Here is a 20,338-nt window from a genome sequence, read left to right on the forward strand (position 1 = left end):
GGATTGGGGAGCATCAGCGTCCAGGCCTGCAGCCCTGCGAGTGAGAAAGAAGTTGGTAGAGTTTAAACATTCTCCTTGATATCCCTACACACCACTCTAGTAACAAAAGCTTACACTGCTCTCAGCCATTAAAAATCAACTCCAGCAAAACCCCACACCTCTATGAAAACATGCAGGAGGTGGAGGAGAATGATATCTGAGCCAGATGTCATTTTGTTTGAAAAACAAAGTGCCTAAACTCTACCAAACAGCCCTGTCTGTTGCCCAGGTCACTCATCTGCCCCTGCAAATTATTTTTTGTTGTTTTTTCCAGGTAATTTCTTCCTTTTCCCTCCCCTACCAGCACACAGGCCTGTGTATCGCAAGCATGCTTTTTTGATGGATTTTAAGAACACAAGTAAAATTTGTGGTTTGGCAGGTCAATGTTGAAGGCAGGTTGAGCAAATATTTTCAGAATTGGGCAATGCATGGAGAATTTGACTTTTTGGGATATTGACCTTTTTTAGACATTAAACAAGTAGAGGTGCAAGCACATAGGGGAACGAGTAAGTAGAACAGAAAAAAATAAAACAGATCTGAATCTGGTTTATGTTAACAATTAATAAAGGGAACTGAACAGTGGTGGTTCTACCCTGGCAGAGGGTATATTTTTTTATTATTTTTTTAAAAAGTATATTTTAGAGGCATGAGAAGTTCTTAAATGTTAGAATGAACTGTTCCAACCATAAACATGAATTCTCAAAAGTATGATACTGAAGCCAAGTATTTATTCTGGGCCAGGAAATGTGTGTTTAAAATCTTTAAATAGACATGGATACATTAGTTTTTATAACATTTTTGCAAGACCTAAAGTGTGTTACAGGGCAATAGTTGACAAGACCAATGAACTTAAATACATCATTACAAATCAGTGCAGAGTCCTGGTGCTCACAAAGCAGATGTGTAATTGAAATGTTAAGACTGGATCAAATACTCTTGTATTTTAGTGTGGTCTGAAAGCAGGATGCATTGCTGTACTCAGATGGACATCAGTAGTCATCTAAAAATAACCACTGGAATGCACACAGACTTCTGCATCTGGAGGCTTTCTCCCATACAGTAGCAAAACCTGCCAACTTTGAGGTATTAAAATTTCAGATTCACGACAAATCTTATTATGCCATGAGGTTTGCCATTACCTCAGAAATAATTATATTGAGGAAACTGAACCTGGAAGATGCACCCTCTTGATGGTTTTCCCTTGCTCTGCTGCAGATCCCACATGTCCTTTTCTCCTGCTTGACTGTAAGGGTGCTGCTGGGAGGCATGTCACACTCAGAAGTACAAGCAGGCAAACATTTCTGCTCTCCCCTTGCCTACGGAGCCACTTTTGTCATCACAGAGATGTGCAGGCTGTAAAATACATGTACCAAAATATGCTTTTGGTAAATCCATGCTGGCTGTACCCTGTCACTTTCTTGCTCTTACTGAATCTGGAAATAACCTCCCAGAGTTCCAGATGAAGCTGATCAGCCACAAATCCCCCAGATCCTCCTTGCCTTCAGCCCTTGGGCACCTCCCATGAACACCACTATCATTCAGAGATGACAGAATGTGGCCCCACAGTGACACTGGCCAGCTCTCCATGTGCTCTGTTGCTTTACATCCGACCCCATGAACTTAGATACATCCAGGTCATCTAAGTAGCCTGTAAATTCATCCCCCCCTTTTGTGAGCAGCAACTTTCTCCCCCAAGCTTTGCTACTACTCACAGGGATCTGGGAATCCCAAAACCACACCTTGACAGTAGTGACTGCACTGACACAGTCTTTTCCATGTTCTGTACCACCAGGAGCTCTGCCCCATTAAGCAGCAACACCACAATTACCTTACTCCTACTTTTGCTGCTGATGTACCTACAGATGCTCTTGTTGTCTTTCCTTCACATCCCTCACCAGTTTCAACTCTGGCCTAGCTTTGACCTTCACAATTTTACCCTTGAATGCTTAAGTGATAATCCTGAAGTCCTTCCTGGAATATATCCCAGTCAATCATTGCATGGAAGTTGTCTCCATAACTTTTATTAGGACATTTGGTCATCCTTCTGCATCCTTATAGCAGGAAAGACCAGAGAACTGCTCAAAACCTCCAAGGTAAGGACACCATGGATTTATATGATGATTTCCAAACAGTAGCTGGCATTTGGTTTGGGGTTGGGTTTTTTGGCTCTTGCAGAGTATCAAGTACATTTTTTTTCACGGAACTGTTGATTGCAATTCTGAGGTCTTGTCCTTGGTTAGTAATGGGCAGCTCATGGCTCATCATTGCTCTGAGGTACTGCTGCTTAGACATGTCACAGGTTTCCTTCTGAAGACACCAATGCAATTGTGAGGAAGAGGCAGATGACAGCAGACAGAGGACACATGCAGGAGGGGTCCAGCTGATGTGGAGGCAGGAGCTTGCGTATTGCACTGGATGGATGCAGTGGTATGAGAAGGACAGAGTATGAAAGGACTGGGACAAATCAGGTTGACTGTGAAAATGCAAAGAATGATACATTAAGGAGCATATCCAGAGAAAATTGCTCTACAGCAGTGGTGCAGAGATGACCAAGCTGTGTGATGGATTCCTCTTTGATTCTGCTAGGGATCCATTCCTATTTTGGAGGAAGCACCAAATCACTTTTAGGTGTCTTATCTTGCATTTGAAACCTTTTTTTCCCCACTGAAATAGCATGATTTGCCATAGATTAACTGTGGCTATAGGTGTGCCCAAGTTGTTTCTATTACAAAAGGGGTTATTGTACTTTCCTGCCTCAGTTAAGTATGTTACATATTCTGAAGTGCTCAGACATTAGGGTACAGAAATGCTTTTTCTGCCTTGAGTGCTTTCAGCTACTTTACGTTGGTATAGCTGGCTGCTGGAAAGCAACTGGATCTGCCCAGCTGAGCAGACTCTGAATTTGGAGAAAGATGATTGGAATTCCTCACTAATCCCTGCTGCATCTTTAGTGCCAGGGTGTGGACTACAGCTGTGGAGATCAAGTGGTTAGACCATGTTCTGCAGCCATCCCCTCCATAGAGCATACTCTGGTGAGAGGCATCTATTACAAGACTGAAGAAATGCTCAGTAAAAAAAAAGATTAAAAAAATCAACAATTGTAGCTAGTAAACCAGTTGCTATGTGGAAGCCTCTCAGAAAATCTAATCTTAGCATCTGAGCCTTTGTAAAAAAAGTGTCTTTCTTTAACTGCCTCATACACAAGTTATACGGAGTAGGCAGTGGTTTCCAGCAGGAGGAACAGACATTAAAAATAGAATCCCAAGCTTTGTTCACCATTTACTTGGGATGTTGGACAAATGCCATCATAAACCAAGTCTACTGCTTATTAATTTCAGTAGATGTTGATGTCTCACTTCAGAACTTTGTAGAAAATAGTTTCCTCTGGAGATGTCTTTGTAAACACACACAGAAGGCCGTTCTCATTTCATGTGAAAATCCCAATACAAATGACCTGATAATACTGTTTTTGTGTTGATTTCAAACAGTTACATGATTGAAAATTAGATTGTGAAGCTGTGTAAGTGTAACCCCTTAGAGGATGAGTTTTTTTGTTAACAATGTATCTTAGTTAATCCTCTTTAGACAGAAGAACTACACTGAAGTATTCTGAGCCTTTGGGAGCCAAGCCAAATGCTTTTGACTTGCTGATAGCTGAAGCCTTTATGCCTCCCTTTGCAGATAAAAAAATAAGGAAGAGGAAAAGATCATCAGCACCGTAATGAAATACTGAGGTTTTGAGTTAGAGCCTCGTCTGGGCAATGGGGAGATAAAAAACGCTGTAGCAACTGAGTGATGATGAAGGACTGTGGTGGTCTGTCCTGTCATCTGTTGCTCTTTTTCCCTGGAAGAAATTTGAAGGTGGAGATAACGGTTTTGACTCAGATCTCTTAATTTTTGTCACAGACAGGGGGACTTAAGCTCTCAAGGATGTCTCTAGGGGACTGCAAGTCAGTGGCTTAGTGCAAGGGAATCCTTATCTTTACCAGACAGTGAAGCTCAGACAGTGTGGTGGAAGCTTCATGGGCAGGCCAAGCCCAAGCAGATCTTTGAGCTTGAGCCCTGGATGTAGAAGGCAGCTCACAGCTGAAGTGGGCATCACTACTGACCTTTTCTGCTCTCATTCCTGTCATGCTGGTGAGGAGTTAACTAATTTAAAGTGGTTAGTAATGTGCTCCCCAAATCTTTAAACCCCTCCAGCCCCTTCTGGCTACTCCACCTTTTGCCACTAAAACATTCCCCTCCTTGTACTGAGAGCTGTGGTGAAACTTAGTGGAGTCAAATATGAGCGAAGCAATTGGAAATAGTGAAACAGGCACTTGGATTTTTGAAGTCCTCTGAAGATGGCTCAAATATGATTCCCCCTACCTCCTGTACATTTTTATTTGGGTGTGGGTTTTTTGCTAGAGCTTATTTTTAATGTCTGAAGCCAGTCTGAGCTTTGTTATTGGATTGGTGTGTGGGACTATAAAGGACAAAGTTTAAACTCTACCAAATTACTGCTCTTTTTATCCACAAAACAGAAACATTAGTTTGAGAAATACAGAAGCTAAATGCAAATAATATTCAGAAACTAAACTTGACATCCAGTTTTGTCAGGTATTCCTCCAATTAACTTAAATTACCACCGGAGAAGGAAAAGGTGATGAGTGAACAGTGAACATATTGCTGAGAGTGGTATTCAGTATTTCATTCTTGGATCTGAGCTACTTACTTTGAGTTCTTTATTTTAATCTGAAGGACTGAACATTTCTGTGTACATTTCTGAAGGACTGTGCATACCTTTGAGTCCTGAAAAGCATACGTGTTCTCCCCTTTCCCCACACAAAAAAACAAACTGGTCTGTTGGCTAAGGTGTGATGTGGAAATTCATGTTACCTTGAAGCAGTTTCCATTTCTGGCCTGAAGACCGATCTTGACTGAGTGAGGTTGTTTCGGTTCCTCCCTCCTCCCTGAGGGAGATTTCCTTCTGCTTTTTTGTTGAAATAAGCTCATCAGGTTTCCCTGACACAGTGGTCTCTGGAAGGAAAGAGGGTGAAAGCAGAAGCAGCTCATGCACACCCCTTCATCTCCAAGTCTAGCTTGTTGTCTTTCTGCCAGCCTTGCACTTACCTCCTCCACTCTTGAAAAAGCAGAGACATTTCTATTCTTCTCCAAGGGGTGAGGAATTTGTGCTTTGCTGCAGGTCTCCATGATACTTCCTTTGGTCACCCCTGCAGATGACCTGGAAATGCTCTCTCTTTTTTCTTTTTTTAATTTGTGCCATTCTGCATTCTTTCTGATTCTACGCCATGAGGAGGCCAGCACTGCAGGGATTTTCAACCCATTTTTTCCCTGCCTTTTTGCTTTCTGCTTTGCTGCGTCATGCACTTTTGTAGAATCGCAGCCTGGCCCTGGTTCCTGACATGGTGTCTGGTTTCAGAAGGAAGTCTCAGGCTGTAGTTGTGAAAGATGCTTGGGAGCAATGCTTTTGTTTACTCAGGGATTTCATGGGGACATCTTGGTATGTTCTGCAGCACGCAGCACAGCTGAACCTGCCTGACATCACATAGCTATGCAGATTTGGGTTAACTGTTGTTTCGGTTGTAAAAGAGGAGCCTGACTGACAGCTGTTTTTCTGACCACATGCCTACGTTATTTTTCCAAGATATATATATAGAAGTCTGACTTGCTGAGCAGAGCAAAATGACTTTGTGCAATTAATGTGACATGCTTAATAATGCTTGGAAGGGTGCAGGCATCTGCATTTATCAACCTGACATGGCTAAAAAAAATATCTGACAAGGAATCCCAGAGCAAACACAGCACATATTTTTCTAAAATGAGGAACTGCATGCTGCTCAATTAATATTATTGCTTTTGAGACAAGACGCTTTGTTTTTTGAAGAGAAACCTGTGTCATGCCAGAAACTCACTTTACCCTTGGTTTAAGTGTAGTATAACTTGGGTTGTACTACAAAGAGACAAATTCAATTTGCACATTTTTTTTTCCTTTGGCATTTTAATGTCATAATTACTTTCCTATTTAAACAGCTCGTTCCTTGAATATAAAGTATGGGTTGGTTATTAGTACTACAGCAGAGCCTTGCTGAAATCAGGTCCAACCAGCTATCCATATTTTTTCCAGTCAATAAATGATTTTTAAAAGGTCATCATGACATAATTGAAAATTTGAAGGCTCAAGTAATTAGCATTTAATATGCAGCTTTCCACACCCAGTATTTCTATACAGCTGTATTAGTCATATACGGTTGTCTGGGGAGGCTTTAATTTGAAAAGGAGGGAACTCCTGAGGGATGCTTGCTTGAAGATGAAACCTTATTTAGCTTGAAAAGGAAAAGCATCAGCCTTAGTCACAGCCTCTCTTGGCTCAGGTGCTAGAAGATGTTAGAAGAGAAGCCTGTCTCCCCTTCTTTCCTCCACAGCAATGCTCATTTTATTAAAGCTCTTGCTGCTGCAGAGACAGCTGTACCAGGTTCAACCTCCTGTAGCTGGTGGTTCCCACTCTGCAGTATATCCTTACCCAAAAGGTAGAATATACAAATCACAAAGGTTTTTCATCAATAAATGAACATCAGATGCTTGGCTGGCTGCCCCTTGCAGGAAAACACAGAAGTAAGAGGGGATAGGGGACAAGAGAAAGAACTTAAGCTGTCTCACATACCTTGTCCCAGTGAATTGCCTGGTTTTAATATTAGATTCTTTGGGTCTTGCTCCCTTTCCTATTCCAAGGAGTGTACGAGGAGGGGGTGGAAGGATAAGGGTTTGGGAGGTATTGACCATTGCAAAGTGTAGCTGGGGAGGAGGGCATGAAAATGTTAATTCATTACCAAAGTGGAGACGAATTTTGACTGAATCCAGAGGTTAAAAGTACTATAGTCTGTTTACCTCCTGAGGCAACCACTATCCCCAGTGCTGAGCTCTCCACAGAAGGGCAGAACTGGGAGATGTCATACAGATAGATGTGTGTTGGAGGATGTAGATTTATGGTTGGGGTCCTGCTGGTGTGTGTTGCAGGCTGCATCTGATCCATGTGCCTGCATTGCCTTTCTGTGGAAACTACTGTATGATTTCTGTCACAGCCCAATATAACTCTGGCTTTGGCTATGTCACATCTCTTGACCCCAGCACTGAAAGTTTCTCTGGACTGGTGGTACCCACGTAGCAGATGCCACCCAAGCCATTATGTACCCTGCAAATATTCAATAAATGTTTTGTCTAGAAAAACATTCAACGTGTATCCCACTCCCCCACCACTGTCCAAGCATAGATCTATGGTAAGGGATCTCCTTTGCATTTGTGATTTTGCTTTCATGGTTTTAGTTTTTTTAATTTTACATTTTGTAGTATTAGAAAATAATACTTCCTGTGTGGCATGCTGAGGAAGTACAGATACTTTCAATGAGAAAGTAAAATCCTATGTGGCAGAGGAAAATCCATTTGAAATACGTGGGAGTTTTGTCTGAATAAGGGCTAAAATATTTGGCCCTTGGGGTGGAAATAGTCCTCAGAGCTTTACCATTGTTTTTCAGAGCTCCCTGTTCCCATTGCTTTCCCTTCTCAAATATGATGACTGGAGCTGTCTGGATGCAGAACTCGTTTGAACTAAAAATAAGTATCTTTTACAGCAGGATCTTCATTCTCTGGTCTCAGAAAATATGCTCAGGTATGAAACAGTTTTTGATGCTTGTTTTCTAGGCTGGTGTTTAATCTGTGTGAACTGTGAAATACTGATTTTACTTCACTTGCGTGGAAAAGCCCAGGCTTGTGAGCAAATTATTGTGTTGCTAAAGATCAGACAAGCTCCTTTGAACTAGTTTCTTCACTAATCTATAACAATAATTTATGGCAGGTACTTAAAAATAAAACCCAGCTACCACATACTGTTTAGAGACATTGAAGAAGAAATATAGTGCTCTTCATGTACATGAGAATCAGATTCAGATACAGTAAATGTTAATTGTGACTTCTTGTCAAATTCTCTTTTGTAAGCCTACAAGTTCCCTGTCAGCCTTGTAATTATGGAAAGAAATATTAAAAAAATTAAAAAATATAAAATCACAGAGCAGATGTGATGCTGTTCCTTCTGTAGCCTTGAATGGCTGAACTGACACCACTTATGCAAAAGGAAGAAATGGGTGAGTGCTTATGTGCTTTTTCACAAGTGACATCTGATTTAAGAAGTACCTCACCTGGCATCCTCACCATTCCAGAGTGAATATTGAAAATTAATGACATCTCACACTTCTAAAATGATCAAAATTGATGTCATTACAGACATAAAAGCATTGTAAGGCTGGATGAGTACTTCTAAGGCATAGCTTCAAAGGTAAGACTTTTATGCGTTTTAGATTTTGTGACAGTGGACACCATGGCACAGTCTGCTGGTTTTCAGTTTCTTGTTCTTACTGTATGAGCAAGACTGGGTGCTTATTTAAGACTTCTTATCTGTAATGACCACAAAAAAGGTAAAAAGACAAAAGTAAATTTTAAACTGCTCTGCTGTTGAAGTAAAGTCATAGAAATTGCATCTTTGAGACTCGATCGCCGATGCAACCTTCTGTGTCAGGATGTGAACTTTTACTTCAAGGCACAAAAAAAATTGCTCTCTCCAGCTTGGAGTGAACAGCTGGAAACTGCTGAAGGGTCTGTTCCTCAGAATAAGGGGAAATACAGTAAGATGCATTGTGTGGGATGGCAATTTATCTTTCATTAAGGTATCAGTGCCGATGTTTCTAAAACTGCCAAGTTATGCTCCAGAAGGAACATCCTTCCTTTTTCATCTTGTAATTTTTGGTTTATTCAGTGCTCACAGGCACCATTATACTTTCCACTGTTCAATTAAACAAAAGAGCTCCTAAATGTAGGAAGTAGGCCCCGTAGGCCCCCTGCTTTTTTTTTTCCTTCTCAATAAAAACACTCCTACTGAACCTGAAAGCAAGATTTACGCAAGAAATGTTTGCCCTGAGGGTGAATGCTATGGTTTGATTTCTCTGCCAAGTTCTCCAGGCTTCTCAAAAGTTTATTATGAGGAGGTAGAGTCCATAGCCAAGAGCTATACAGCATAGTAAGTGCTTGTAATAATTTATGATTTGGAATTGAGTTGTGGAATAATTTCTAATGCTATAATGCTTGTAATGCTGGAAATAGTATTTTCATACAGTGTGTCATAAGTTCACCATAGCCTTGATTACTAATTAAGACATAACTAGCTGAAACACTAGCTCTCATGTCTAATTTTTGTATTTTTCCTTATTTTCCAGAGTGAAGTGATGCTGAATCTTAAATAATGAACTTAAAAAAAATGGAAATTAATATCAAAATTAGTGTTGAAGTACTCAGGGCTAGATATGAATGCTGAAGCTTAGCACCAAGTGTAGTTCTGATCCTTGGTCTTATTGTGTCAGTATGTAAATATTTGGATAAGGAATACATAAGGAACAACAGCACTATACTTCATGTTGCATATTTCTTAGAAGGCAAAAAATCCACTAATGCTGTCACATCACAGCAACCATTATCTTCCTTCCACAGACACACGTGTTAATGGTGAGGGAGAGATGGAGAGGCCACTTCACAGAGTGACACCCATTAATGATTTCTTTTTGCTCATATTTCAGTTTCAATTACCTTAAATATATATATATATATAAATGCAAGAGAAGCCCACTCTCTGTGCTGTTTAAACCAGAGTCTATATACAAGTCACATGAATTATGTAAAATTCAAACTACAGTCTTCTACATTACATTTACATTAAACACATCTTAGGCCAACTCTTACCTGACCTACTTGAGGAAATAATTTTCTTGAGTGCAGAGATCATGATGTGTCTGATTTTTGAGTGTCTCTTGCTAGCAGTGGTTGGGCTTGAGAGTATTTTGTTTTCTGTAGCATCTGTTTATATTTCCCTGCGTGTGTGCATGTGCACCTTGATGGGTGAAAAGACAAGGCAAACATATGATAAAGAGCAGCATTTGTGAAGGTTGATTTGGAGTAGTAAAACCTATCTGTATGGGGATGTCATATGACAAAGACAATTTTTATTACCCTGATAAGGAATTGGGAAAGCAAGAGTGACTTATTTTTAATGGAAAAATAAAAGCTGCATGGATTGAATGACTCCACATACTGTTAACTTAAAAAGGGAACAACAAGAATACCTTGCTAATACTGTGCTAATATATAGAGGCATTGTAAATTAAAAGGAGCATTCATAAGGAGTGACCTTACTGATGAGACCTTTTTATGGTATAGATTCTACATCAGTGTTTATCACTGTGTACTCTGCTGGTTTTTATATATATATATATTTATTTTTTTTTCACCGTATGAGGAAGACTTGATGTTTGAAAAGATGTGTGATATTGTTAACTTTGTGGCTGTGAAAATGTTTTCAGTCAAGACAGCATAGATAAAAAGGCTGCAGGGAAAGCATCAGAGAGAGATGTCTTTTTCTTCATGGGTGCTGACAGAAGCTGATTATCAAAACAGAATTGCTTCCTGGAAGTTTGTGCCAGGTTCTGGTAGCTGGAAAGAGTGATGATTATTGTAGAGTTGTCTGTGAAAAACTAAGTTTTATCTGTAGATAAAGTACTTATAAAGGTAGCATATGCACTGCTGTCACAATACCAATTTCTTACTCACTTGGGAAATTAGCATGAGACAGCTCCTGTTCTTCACAGGGAAAGTCATAGGAGGCAGGTTTTGCAGGTTAAGACTTTTACACCATTCTTTTCAATAAGAGGAATTGTAAAGCAGGGAAACCTTGCTCAAGATCTGAATTCTCTTTCAACTGTCTCATAATTTGAGTTCTGAAATTTTTGAATTTGTGTATGAATTAATAAATACAATTAAAAATATCTCGTATCTTCAGTAGAATTCCTTACCATGGTCTTATAATGTATTTTCTCCCCATTCAGAGGGAAACTTCTCAGGTCTGAAATTCCACCGCAGCTGGAATTTCAGCTTCCATTTATATTGTAGGAACATGGTTAAAATAAATACGATGATTAATTTTATCAGTTCTTTAATATAAAGTATCCATGTACTGCCTTTGTGTACACTTAACACAGATAGGTATTGTGCAGCAAAGGTAACCAGCACAGCATATAAGCACGTACCAAGTAAGGAACTAGAACAACCCTCAAGCTCCCCAGTCTTCTCAGTAACACTCTGGAAATGGTCTGGTTAAATAGCTAAAGATGCTCAAAATATCCTCTGAGGTTGACTAAACAAGTTTTTTGCCAGGACAAGGGACTTTGGATGGTATATAACTCTGAGACATGAGGCATTTATCTGGGTATCCCTGAGGATGCCTCTGAGCTGTGGTACCTGCATCCTGACAGCACGTTAGTGAGCTGGTGTGCATCACTCTCCCTGCACTGCCTGCGCTGGTCTCCACTGCAATAAAACCTCTAAGAAATTCAAGAAAGGGTCTGTGGTGGCATCTATCAGTCCCCTCATCTGGATGCTGAGGGATTGAGTCTTTGGGACTCACTCGAGAAGGCATTGCATTTGCCCCCTTGTTCGTGTGTAGCATCAGTTCTCTGGCTGATGAATTGCTAGGCTGAAAATGTGGAGAAGTGTTTTGACAGATATAGAGGATTAGAGTCATAAGCAATTTGACAAATCAAAGCAAGGTACTGGATTTGGACCAGAGAACTGAAACTGGAAGCCAATGGAATTTATGCAACACGGGAGTAATGCTGCCCCAGGGGACAAACCTGGATGTGCAGCTACACCTTCCACCCCCTTTTATTCCTCAGCTGCCTGAGATCTGAGGTGAGCACAGATTAACAGCACTTGGGGAAATGTAGCAAAGTCCACACCTATAAGAGAGACTTCTAACTCCTTAGACAACTGGACAAGCAGTAATAGACCTGGCTACTGCTGTTGGCATTCACATCCCAAAACAATGTGGAATTCAAGCAGGAAATTTTACACTTCAGAGACAAAGCCTTGAGGGAATGTGAAATGGCTCCCTCATGTCTTCTGCACTGGGGATGTATCAGTCATCCTCACTGCAGAGAGTTAGGCACTAAGCAGGGATGGGATTTTTCATTGCATTCAGCACTAGCTTTCTTATTGGTGTGAAGCAGAACAGAAGCCACCCATAGCTAACCATTTCCTGCATCTGTTTAAATGGTACAAAATAACACCTTGTACATGAAACTTGCAGGAAGTCTGAGGGCATCAGGGTGGATTTCTGAGCCATGGGGAGGGGTGGTCACAGAGAAATAGTTCCTTTCTCAGGTCTCCTGGCTTTTGTTATAAAAGATTTAAAACAGGTTTTGCCTGGATAAACCAAGTGGCTTTTCCCAACTCTGTCATTTAAGTCTAAGGTGCCCAACTGAATGGCCTTTAACATTAGTCTTTAAATCTTTTAATGTAGTGATTAAACATGACAGGGATTAAGCCTCTGTCCAATAGCAGCTCACCTGGGTGAGTTGTTGGTTAGATGCAAAGCACAAAGCCAAATGCTCTTAGGCACCCAAGCATACTGCTGTTTCAAAACGTAGCAAGCCCTGTCATGTCTTGTGATTAAGAAGCATTTCTTCTTTTTTTTTTTAATTGAAAATAGCGTCGAACAGAATGCTGATAAAAAAGGAACTCTTCCAAACTAAAAAAAAATAGATTATGGAGAAAGGCTGGAGTAGGTACTGAAGGGCTTTTTCCTAAGTATTTTTAAATATAAATATATGGTAAAGATATATTTATGAAGTCTAGACTATTTATACAGTCTAATGGAAAAAGAACTTACAAATTAATAATTTCCTCAAGTATCTATTATTACACATACAAAGCAAATCAAATAGAAGTTGACACAAAAGCCATTAACTAACAACATTCTTCTAGTTGACAAGTTGACTAAAAATCTCCCAGAAAATGTCATAAAGAAGATACTTGTGTGAACCATGGAGCCTTTAATTATATCAGTACACAGCATATTTATTCTTATAGGGGTTTTTTACCTCAGTACATTTTTTTTCCTCCATCTTAAGGGTTACATACAGCTCATACATGATTTAAACCCTGTTCTAGCAACACTGTCCTTTGTTCCATCATTGGTCTTTTCCTATGATGCTAATTACTATAGCAACTGAATGCTTCACATGGCTTTATTTTCATAACATCTTAAAGATATTAATAGGTAGCATCACTGTACTTTATAGGTTAAAAAGAGAAAAACTGAGTTAAAAATTAAGTAAGTTTAATAATATATTGAGGCAAAATAAAATAAAATTTCAATAAAATTAAATTTGTGTTTCTAAAACACATACTAAACACATGGGTTCATTGTGGTTTTGCTACCTGGAGACATAGCAACTGCCAGAACGAAAACGTGAGTTTCCCTGCAGGACAGGGGTGCCAGGTAAGCAATGAAGGTGGCAGAGACTCCCAGCTGCCCTATTGAGGTGGCTGAGGCTTTGGGGAGAGCTGAGATGCTTTGTCAGAAACTTTCATATGCATTTCTGGACAGAAAAATTATAAAAGGAGAGTCTCAACTCTTCTCGTCTCAGCACAGAAGATTTTTCCGTAATCCTCCTGCTTTTTCTTTGCATGCTGCTTTGCACTTCTTGCTCTCCACTGATGCCACATGCTTGCCTTTCTCCTCATTCCTGCCTCTCCTCAGGCTTCTGTGCTCCTTGTACCATATTTTATTTATACAATTCTCTTCTTACTGCCTTGCTGAACATCAGTCCCTGCTTTACTCTTTCATGCTTTCACTAGTCAGCCAGTTCCAGTTTTCCCTGTCAACCTTCCTTGTGTGCTTTTTTTTTCATACTCTTGCCAACCTCCAAATGTGTGTCCCCCATTTTGCCCTCCTCTTCTTCTTTACCTTTTCCTGCTCCAACTCCTGGCTCTCATCTGATCCCTGCTTCCCCCAAACTGTGCAGAAAATGTTGATCCCCATCCACTCCACATCTGAATCAGGTGTCTTCTTACACAGTGCTTGGAAGGCATCAGTGCTCTTCTGTTTTGGCCAATGCCTGAAGCATCTCAGGGCTGTAGCAGTGCAGCTCTGGGCAAAAGGGAGCAGATCCAGCATGTGACGGCACCATCACTCAATTCCAGGAGACTTTTTTGGGGAGTAGAGAGGCTGTGGAGGTCAGTCAGGCTGATTATAGATGAGCAAAATGTGTAAAACGGGATCTCCAAGTAGGTGTGAGGAGGATGGGGGGTGCAGAGGGGCAGTGGGTAGGGAGTGAGGGTGCCAGCTGTGGCAAGTAACTGCCCCATTCCTCCAAAGTGGCCTTTTAGACAGCCCTGTTATTTCTGGTTTCTCTCTGGGATTTACTTTTCCCATCCCCTCTGAGGGAGCAAGAGTTAACACAGAGGGTGGCAGCTGGACATGGCCGAAGCCTTTGGCATGCCTGAGTGACCCAGTGGCTGACACCTGCCTCCTTCACTCTCCCTGACCCTCTGCCCTCCACACACAGCTCTGCCTCCTCTTGCAGGCAAAAAGCTGGCATGAGGAGGCTGCTGTTTTGACCCTACTCTCTTTTTTTGACGTGTGGTGGCACGATCTGGCTAAGATTTTGTGAAGAGGAGAAAAAGATGCTCTGGCCCTTCACAAAATCCCTTTGCAGGAGCTGCTACTGGAGGGAAGCCACTCTTGACTGGGAGAGATTTTTCTGCAGATCATTTGAAGCAATGTGTATGAGGAAGGATGATCAGAGCAGTCTGCCTAACCCTGTTTTTGATGTTGTGCAAGGAGGGCTGAAGAAACAGGGAACCTGTGTGTGACCTGAGGACAAAGAGTGCTGGGATCAAAAAGGCTGCACTGTAATAAGGAAGGATGCCATCTATGCAGAAAAGAAACCGTAGTCTGTACTTACTGCTGGACTGATCTGTACCTTAATTTTGAAAACTGTTCGTCCGTATGGGTAGTACAGATGAGTTAAGTTTAAGGAAGCAAAGACCTTGACCAAAGGTATTCTCCATCCCAGCAAATAAACTGAAAATACAAAATGTGTGGGGCAATCTGATTTTTAACAATGGTTAGAAAACAACACCACCACACTTTTACTGTGTACTTTAAGGAGTTTCAAGGACAACAAAAATTGTTGGCGTGATTTAGCTGTATCCAGAGAGCTGATGCAATCCATATCAGTACAGAATTGCTTAACACATCTGGGCAGGGTTCCTGCTGGCGGCGTCTGCTGGACGTCTGCAGTGTAATAGGCAATACAAGGGGTGTTTTGGGGCCCCTGGTCTAGATTCCTCTCTTTGAGTCTGTCATTGCTGTTTCCTTTGTTTGCTGATGGTCACCAGCTGGGTCCTGATTGTGGGGCTGGGCTGTCCCACCAAAGGAGCATGCACCTTTGAGCCCATGGTGTCTCATACCCCTAGAAACTACAGGTAGAAATGGTGGAGGCCTTTCTGGTAGCTTCAGCTGGTGTATTTTGCTATTATTTGTATTTATTTGGGGATGAGAGCCACCTGAAAAGAGGATTTAAGTCCCCTTGCATTGAGTTTCCTAGGCAAAATAATAATGAGCATCAAAAATAAAAGTGTCTGTGTTATACCCTCCATGGAGAGGCAGGAGGTAGAGACAGCAGGTGCCTTGAGCACTGCGGCAAGGATGGTCACTGCAGTAAGCAAAGGTCCCAGGAAGCCTATAAGCCTATAAAAACCCTCTCAGCTAAAATAAACCACTGCAGCTTCCCTCTCACAGCTGACCAGAGATGTGCCCAGTTTACCCTCAGTTTAGGATGCTCCCAAAGTGCTTATATCCTCTTCTGAACTCCTCCATACAGATAATCCCCGGCTCCTGCTAACTTCACATACAGTTCAAAACCAATTCCCTTCTTTATGCTTCCAGATATCGCTGTTGCTGAGGGGAAATCCCCACTGTTTCCTCCCCAGCTTTCCCTTTGCTGCTCTCCCCCTCACTGGTGAGGATTCAGCTCGACCGCTGCAGACTCTGCTGTCTCACTCCCTGCACTGGGGGTGCCAAGCGGGGTTACAGACTGATGCAGCAGCTTCTCCCCTCTTCCCTCCATCTCCCCTGGCTACCACTGATCCTTCAGAGCCCCTCAGCTGCTGTTTCTGCCCAGTGCAGGGAGGTGATAAGGCTCTGAACTTTTGCTGGGGACTGGCTTGCTGTGCCGAGTCTGAAGGACGCAGCGAGGTGAAGGAGCAGGCAAGGTGCCAAGGGGCTGGCCAAAAATCTCCTGGGTGAGTGATACCTGGAGCTTCTTGTTTCACTCTGAGTTTTAATCTGGCAGTACAGCTTGCCAGGCCTGGCCCCATGGCTGTGCTGGCTGCAGTCACTCTGCAAAGCTCAAACCTTTCTCTCGTCTTTTTATTTCTTTTTTATAAACTTTTTTATCTTTCTAAAATTAATTTAATTTAATAGAAAATATTTAATTATTCTAATTAAAACAGTTTTGTCAGAACAGAGGTATAAGATTTTCTGTAATTTTTAAAGGGTGTGGGCATCCTTTTTCAGATTATTTGTTTCCAAATTATGTACATAACCTTGAGATCCCAACACCCCATTTTAGGATCTGTGAATGGGCTGCACATGTCCAAGTGGAGGCCAGTGTCAAGTGGTGTTCATCAAGGGCCGATACTGGGACCAATGCTGTTTAACATCTTTGTTGTCAACACGAAGACTGGGATTGAATGGACCCTCAGCAGGTTTGCTGATGACACCAAACTGTGTGGTGTGGTCAACACACTGGAGGGAAGGGATGGCAACCAGAGGGACCTTGACAGGCTCAAGGGGTGGGCCCGTGCAAACCTCATGAAGTTCAACAAGACCAAGTGCAAGGTCCTGCAGCTGGGTCAGGGCAATCCCAAGCATAGGCTGGGCAGAGAATGGACTGAGAACAGCCCTGAGGAAAAGGACTTGGTGATATTGGTTGGTGGGAAGCTCAAAGGGGCCTTTCAATGTACACCTACAGCCCAGAAAGCCAGCTGTATCATTGGCTGTATCAAAAGGAGCATGGCCAGCAGGTCAAGGGAGGTGGTTCTGCCCCTCTAGTTTTGATTCAGAAGTGGAAGCAATTTCAGCTAACATTGACAAGATGCAAGCATGTTTTTGTCTCCCAACAAGCTCTTTCATGAGCCTACTGTCACAGGACTCCAGTAGTTATTGACTTCTCAAAAATGCAATGAATTTTGATCCTGTTGAAATTACTATTAATTTTAGTTTTAATGGATACAAGTTATAAGGGCAGTGCTTTTCTCTTGCCTATTTGAAATACAGCATTTTATTATTGATGTTGTCATTCTTGCTGCTGGCCTGAGGTGCTGACACTGAATTTCAATACTTTTGAAGACTCTTCTGGAAAAACAAAATAAAAAGAATCCTGGAGTTGCACAGACAACTCAATTTCCACTCTAATTAGTAAATTATAATTTTCTTTCTTGTTTTCTTTCTGGTTTTCAAAGCTACTTTTCAGCTTCTCCAGATCACTTAATAAATTTACATTCTGGCTTAGCTGGTCTATTTTTCTGTCCCAGAAAAGTCAGGTCAAGTTGGCTTGGCAAAGCAAATAATTTCCTTCAAATGAGATGGGTTTCACTGAAGCCTCAGTTCCACAATCCCCTAACTGCTGAGCTGCTTTCATTTACACAGAGGCAAAGCTGTACAGCTGGAGGAGCTGTTACTTGCAAAGCCACGGATAGGGAAGAAAGGTTTTTTTTCCCCATCTTTGTTACCTGTAGATCCAATGCTAAGCCCAGGTCTCTGAGTTGAGTGCCTGCAGGGGAAGCCTAAGGATGAGCACTGATGGAAAGGATAATGCCTCTAATTTTTTTTTAGGCTTCACATTCATGCTCTCACCCTGTCACAATGGCTTTGGTCTTCCCTGGATTAGCTTTTTAACTTCAGCTGAACTTCCAAAACTCCAGGAAAGCAGACCATTGGGTTACAGGGACACCAAGAGATATGAGAGCATCTGTGCAATTCCAGCTGATGCCATTGCAGAGGCTGAAGATATCAGACTCATCTGTTTCCTTTTTTTTTTGTTTGTTTTAAATATACACTGTATTCTGCTGATGTCAGCAGAGAAGATTGTCCTTTCTTTTTCATTTGCTTTTGCCATTTTTTCAAAAAGTTTTATACGCTCCTAACTGCTTGAAGACTTTTGACTTTACAGTTGGTTTGTTTTTTTATTTTTTCACAGAAATCCTTGTACCTATCTCTGATCAGCTTGGGAATTCTTATGCATACACAGAACTGGATTGTGAAAGGTCTGTGGATAAGTATTTTGGCTGCTTATGATTCCCTGCCCAATGCAGGACAGCAAAGTATCTTTGCATTTAAATGCCAACCACTGTAAGCACTGATTCAAAGTTTATATTACTTATTGCAAAACCTCATTAACTTTCTGAAAATTATCTGTGTACTGGAACAGCCCCTTTATACAAAAAATAAAAATCAAGGAGCAGATCAGGTAAATGGTGTTATTTATTTGTTTAGCCTTATTTGTTTCTCTCAGGAAGTGTTGAGGGACTGAAGGAGAGAGGTGTGTGAAGTTTTCTACTTGGCTATTTTTCCCTTCTGCTCTGACTGGTTCTCCCCTTTGGCTGTGCTCAGAGGGTAAGCTCTTACGCAGAAATGGGAAAAATCTGAGAGAGTGCAGGGCCCTCAAAACTGTGGCTTGTCCTTGACAGAAGAATGCACTTCTAGCAGAAAATGATTTAAGTGTCTCTAAGGGAAAACTACTTGAAAATTAATGTCTTTTTATGCAATGGAATTTCAATTTACTAAGCAAAGAGTAATACACATAATGCATGGATAGATGCATGAAGTTAATCTTTTCACCTCGGCTTTTGGAAAATACTACCCAAGAAAAAATTATTTGTGTAAAACTTTATGTTTCATGTACCTGTGTGAGCAGAATGACTGCATGATGAACCATGCTAGCTGGGGATGAGGGCACATTAGAAGGGTGAGGGAAATGGAGTTGAAATAGCACAAAAATAAGAACCATGGAGCTGAAGCAATTCTGTGAGGGGAAAAATGACTGGCTAGAAACTGCAATTTCTATTCATACAGGAATGTGTCATACTTTAAATTCATGTCATAGCAGACTTCAGAACCTATGCTACTTTGGAAGTGGCAGGGCATCAATGAAAACTTGTGAAAGCAAGGAAGAAGGTAGAACATTATAGATAAATACTGAAAACTTGTTTATACTACAAACCTTTGCTGCTAAGTTAGCCATTTGGCCCACCCTGGCTACTTAATATGCAGTGTAGGGAAAGGGACTTCTGCTTGGAATCTCCAAAAGTGGTAAAGCATCTCCACTGAGAACAACACTATGGGCCTGTTGGATCCTGCTGTTCACTGAGCCACACTGCAGCATCAACACCAGCCAACACATTCCAGCTTTAAGTTAGGAAAAAAGAGAGTTGGGCCTAACATTGTTCTTGTTTCCATAGCAAGTGCAGCAGGCTGATGCCATCCAGCATTTTCTGATCTTGCCAACAAGAGCAGTGAGCTGCAATTTGGGACCTTTTCATCCTAGTGCAAACACAGGAATTTGGGGCAATGAGGCACCCCCTGACAGTACCTGAAACTCTGTTTGCAGAACATACCTGAAACCCCTTTCTGCTCAGAACACGGGCACACTCTGGAAGTTGCCAAAGAATTGCTTAACCCAGATCATGGCTATCATGGAAAAGTACTGACCAAAGCCAATCATGTTGAACTCTATAAATGTTGGTTTCAAGAGGGAGGCTCTTTGGAGCTCTTTGGGCTCATACTGAGCTGCTGCCCATATCACATGTGTTTCATGAAGGAAGCTGGTTCATCCGACCAAAAGGGTAAGCTGGTGGCCACTTCTCTTAGATATGAGGAAAATCAAATTATATTGGGTGGTATAGTTTGGTTCATTTGGTAAATCAACTGGAGAAGAAAGCAACTTCTTTCATGATATTAGGTACCAAAATTTAACATCTTAACAAGTTAACCTCTATGTCTCTGTGTGTGTGAGTTTGTGCACAATATAATTTAGAAATTTTCTTAGATTTTTACTTTAACCTCTGTATTTATTTTAGTTGATTCTTGATTATTGATTGAGCTATTAGGAAATCATATAATCAAATTTTTAGGTTTTTTTATAACATTAAACAATCTTAATTTACTCCTATTCTAAATCACACCAGGCCCATAATTATGTATTAAGCACTACATCAAAATTTTTTACTTAAACCCCTTAGTTGTAAAAAACCAGTGACCAAGTCTGGGACTAGGGGTGAGTTCAGGCACACCCAGACTCCTCTCTGAGCGGGAGTTTGGAAAGCAAGGGGGTCGACTGAACCTTGTGACTCAATG

General features: G+C 41.2%; 2 long non-coding RNA genes across 2 annotated transcripts; one reads left to right on the forward strand and one right to left on the reverse strand.

Annotated features, from left to right (window-relative positions):
• Positions 1 to 753: 753 nt before the first annotated feature.
• LOC139797387 (uncharacterized) lies at positions 754 to 5,032 on the reverse strand. The gene is made up of 2 exons (XR_011726453.1): positions 4,918 to 5,032; positions 754 to 2,450 (listed from the first exon to the last, which is right to left on the reverse strand). It is a non-coding gene; the product is annotated as an uncharacterized lncRNA (long non-coding RNA).
• A 2,176-nt stretch (positions 5,033 to 7,208) lies between these two features.
• Positions 7,209 to 18,444, forward strand: LOC139797392 (uncharacterized). The gene is made up of 3 exons (XR_011726456.1): positions 7,209 to 7,705; positions 15,869 to 16,224; positions 16,554 to 18,444. It is a non-coding gene; the product is annotated as an uncharacterized lncRNA (long non-coding RNA).
• Positions 18,445 to 20,338: the final 1,894 nt, after the last annotated feature.

The sequence above is a fragment of the Heliangelus exortis genome, chromosome 1, assembly GCF_036169615.1.
Source record: "Heliangelus exortis chromosome 1, bHelExo1.hap1, whole genome shotgun sequence".
Taxonomy (NCBI): domain Eukaryota; kingdom Metazoa; phylum Chordata; class Aves; order Apodiformes; family Trochilidae; genus Heliangelus; species Heliangelus exortis.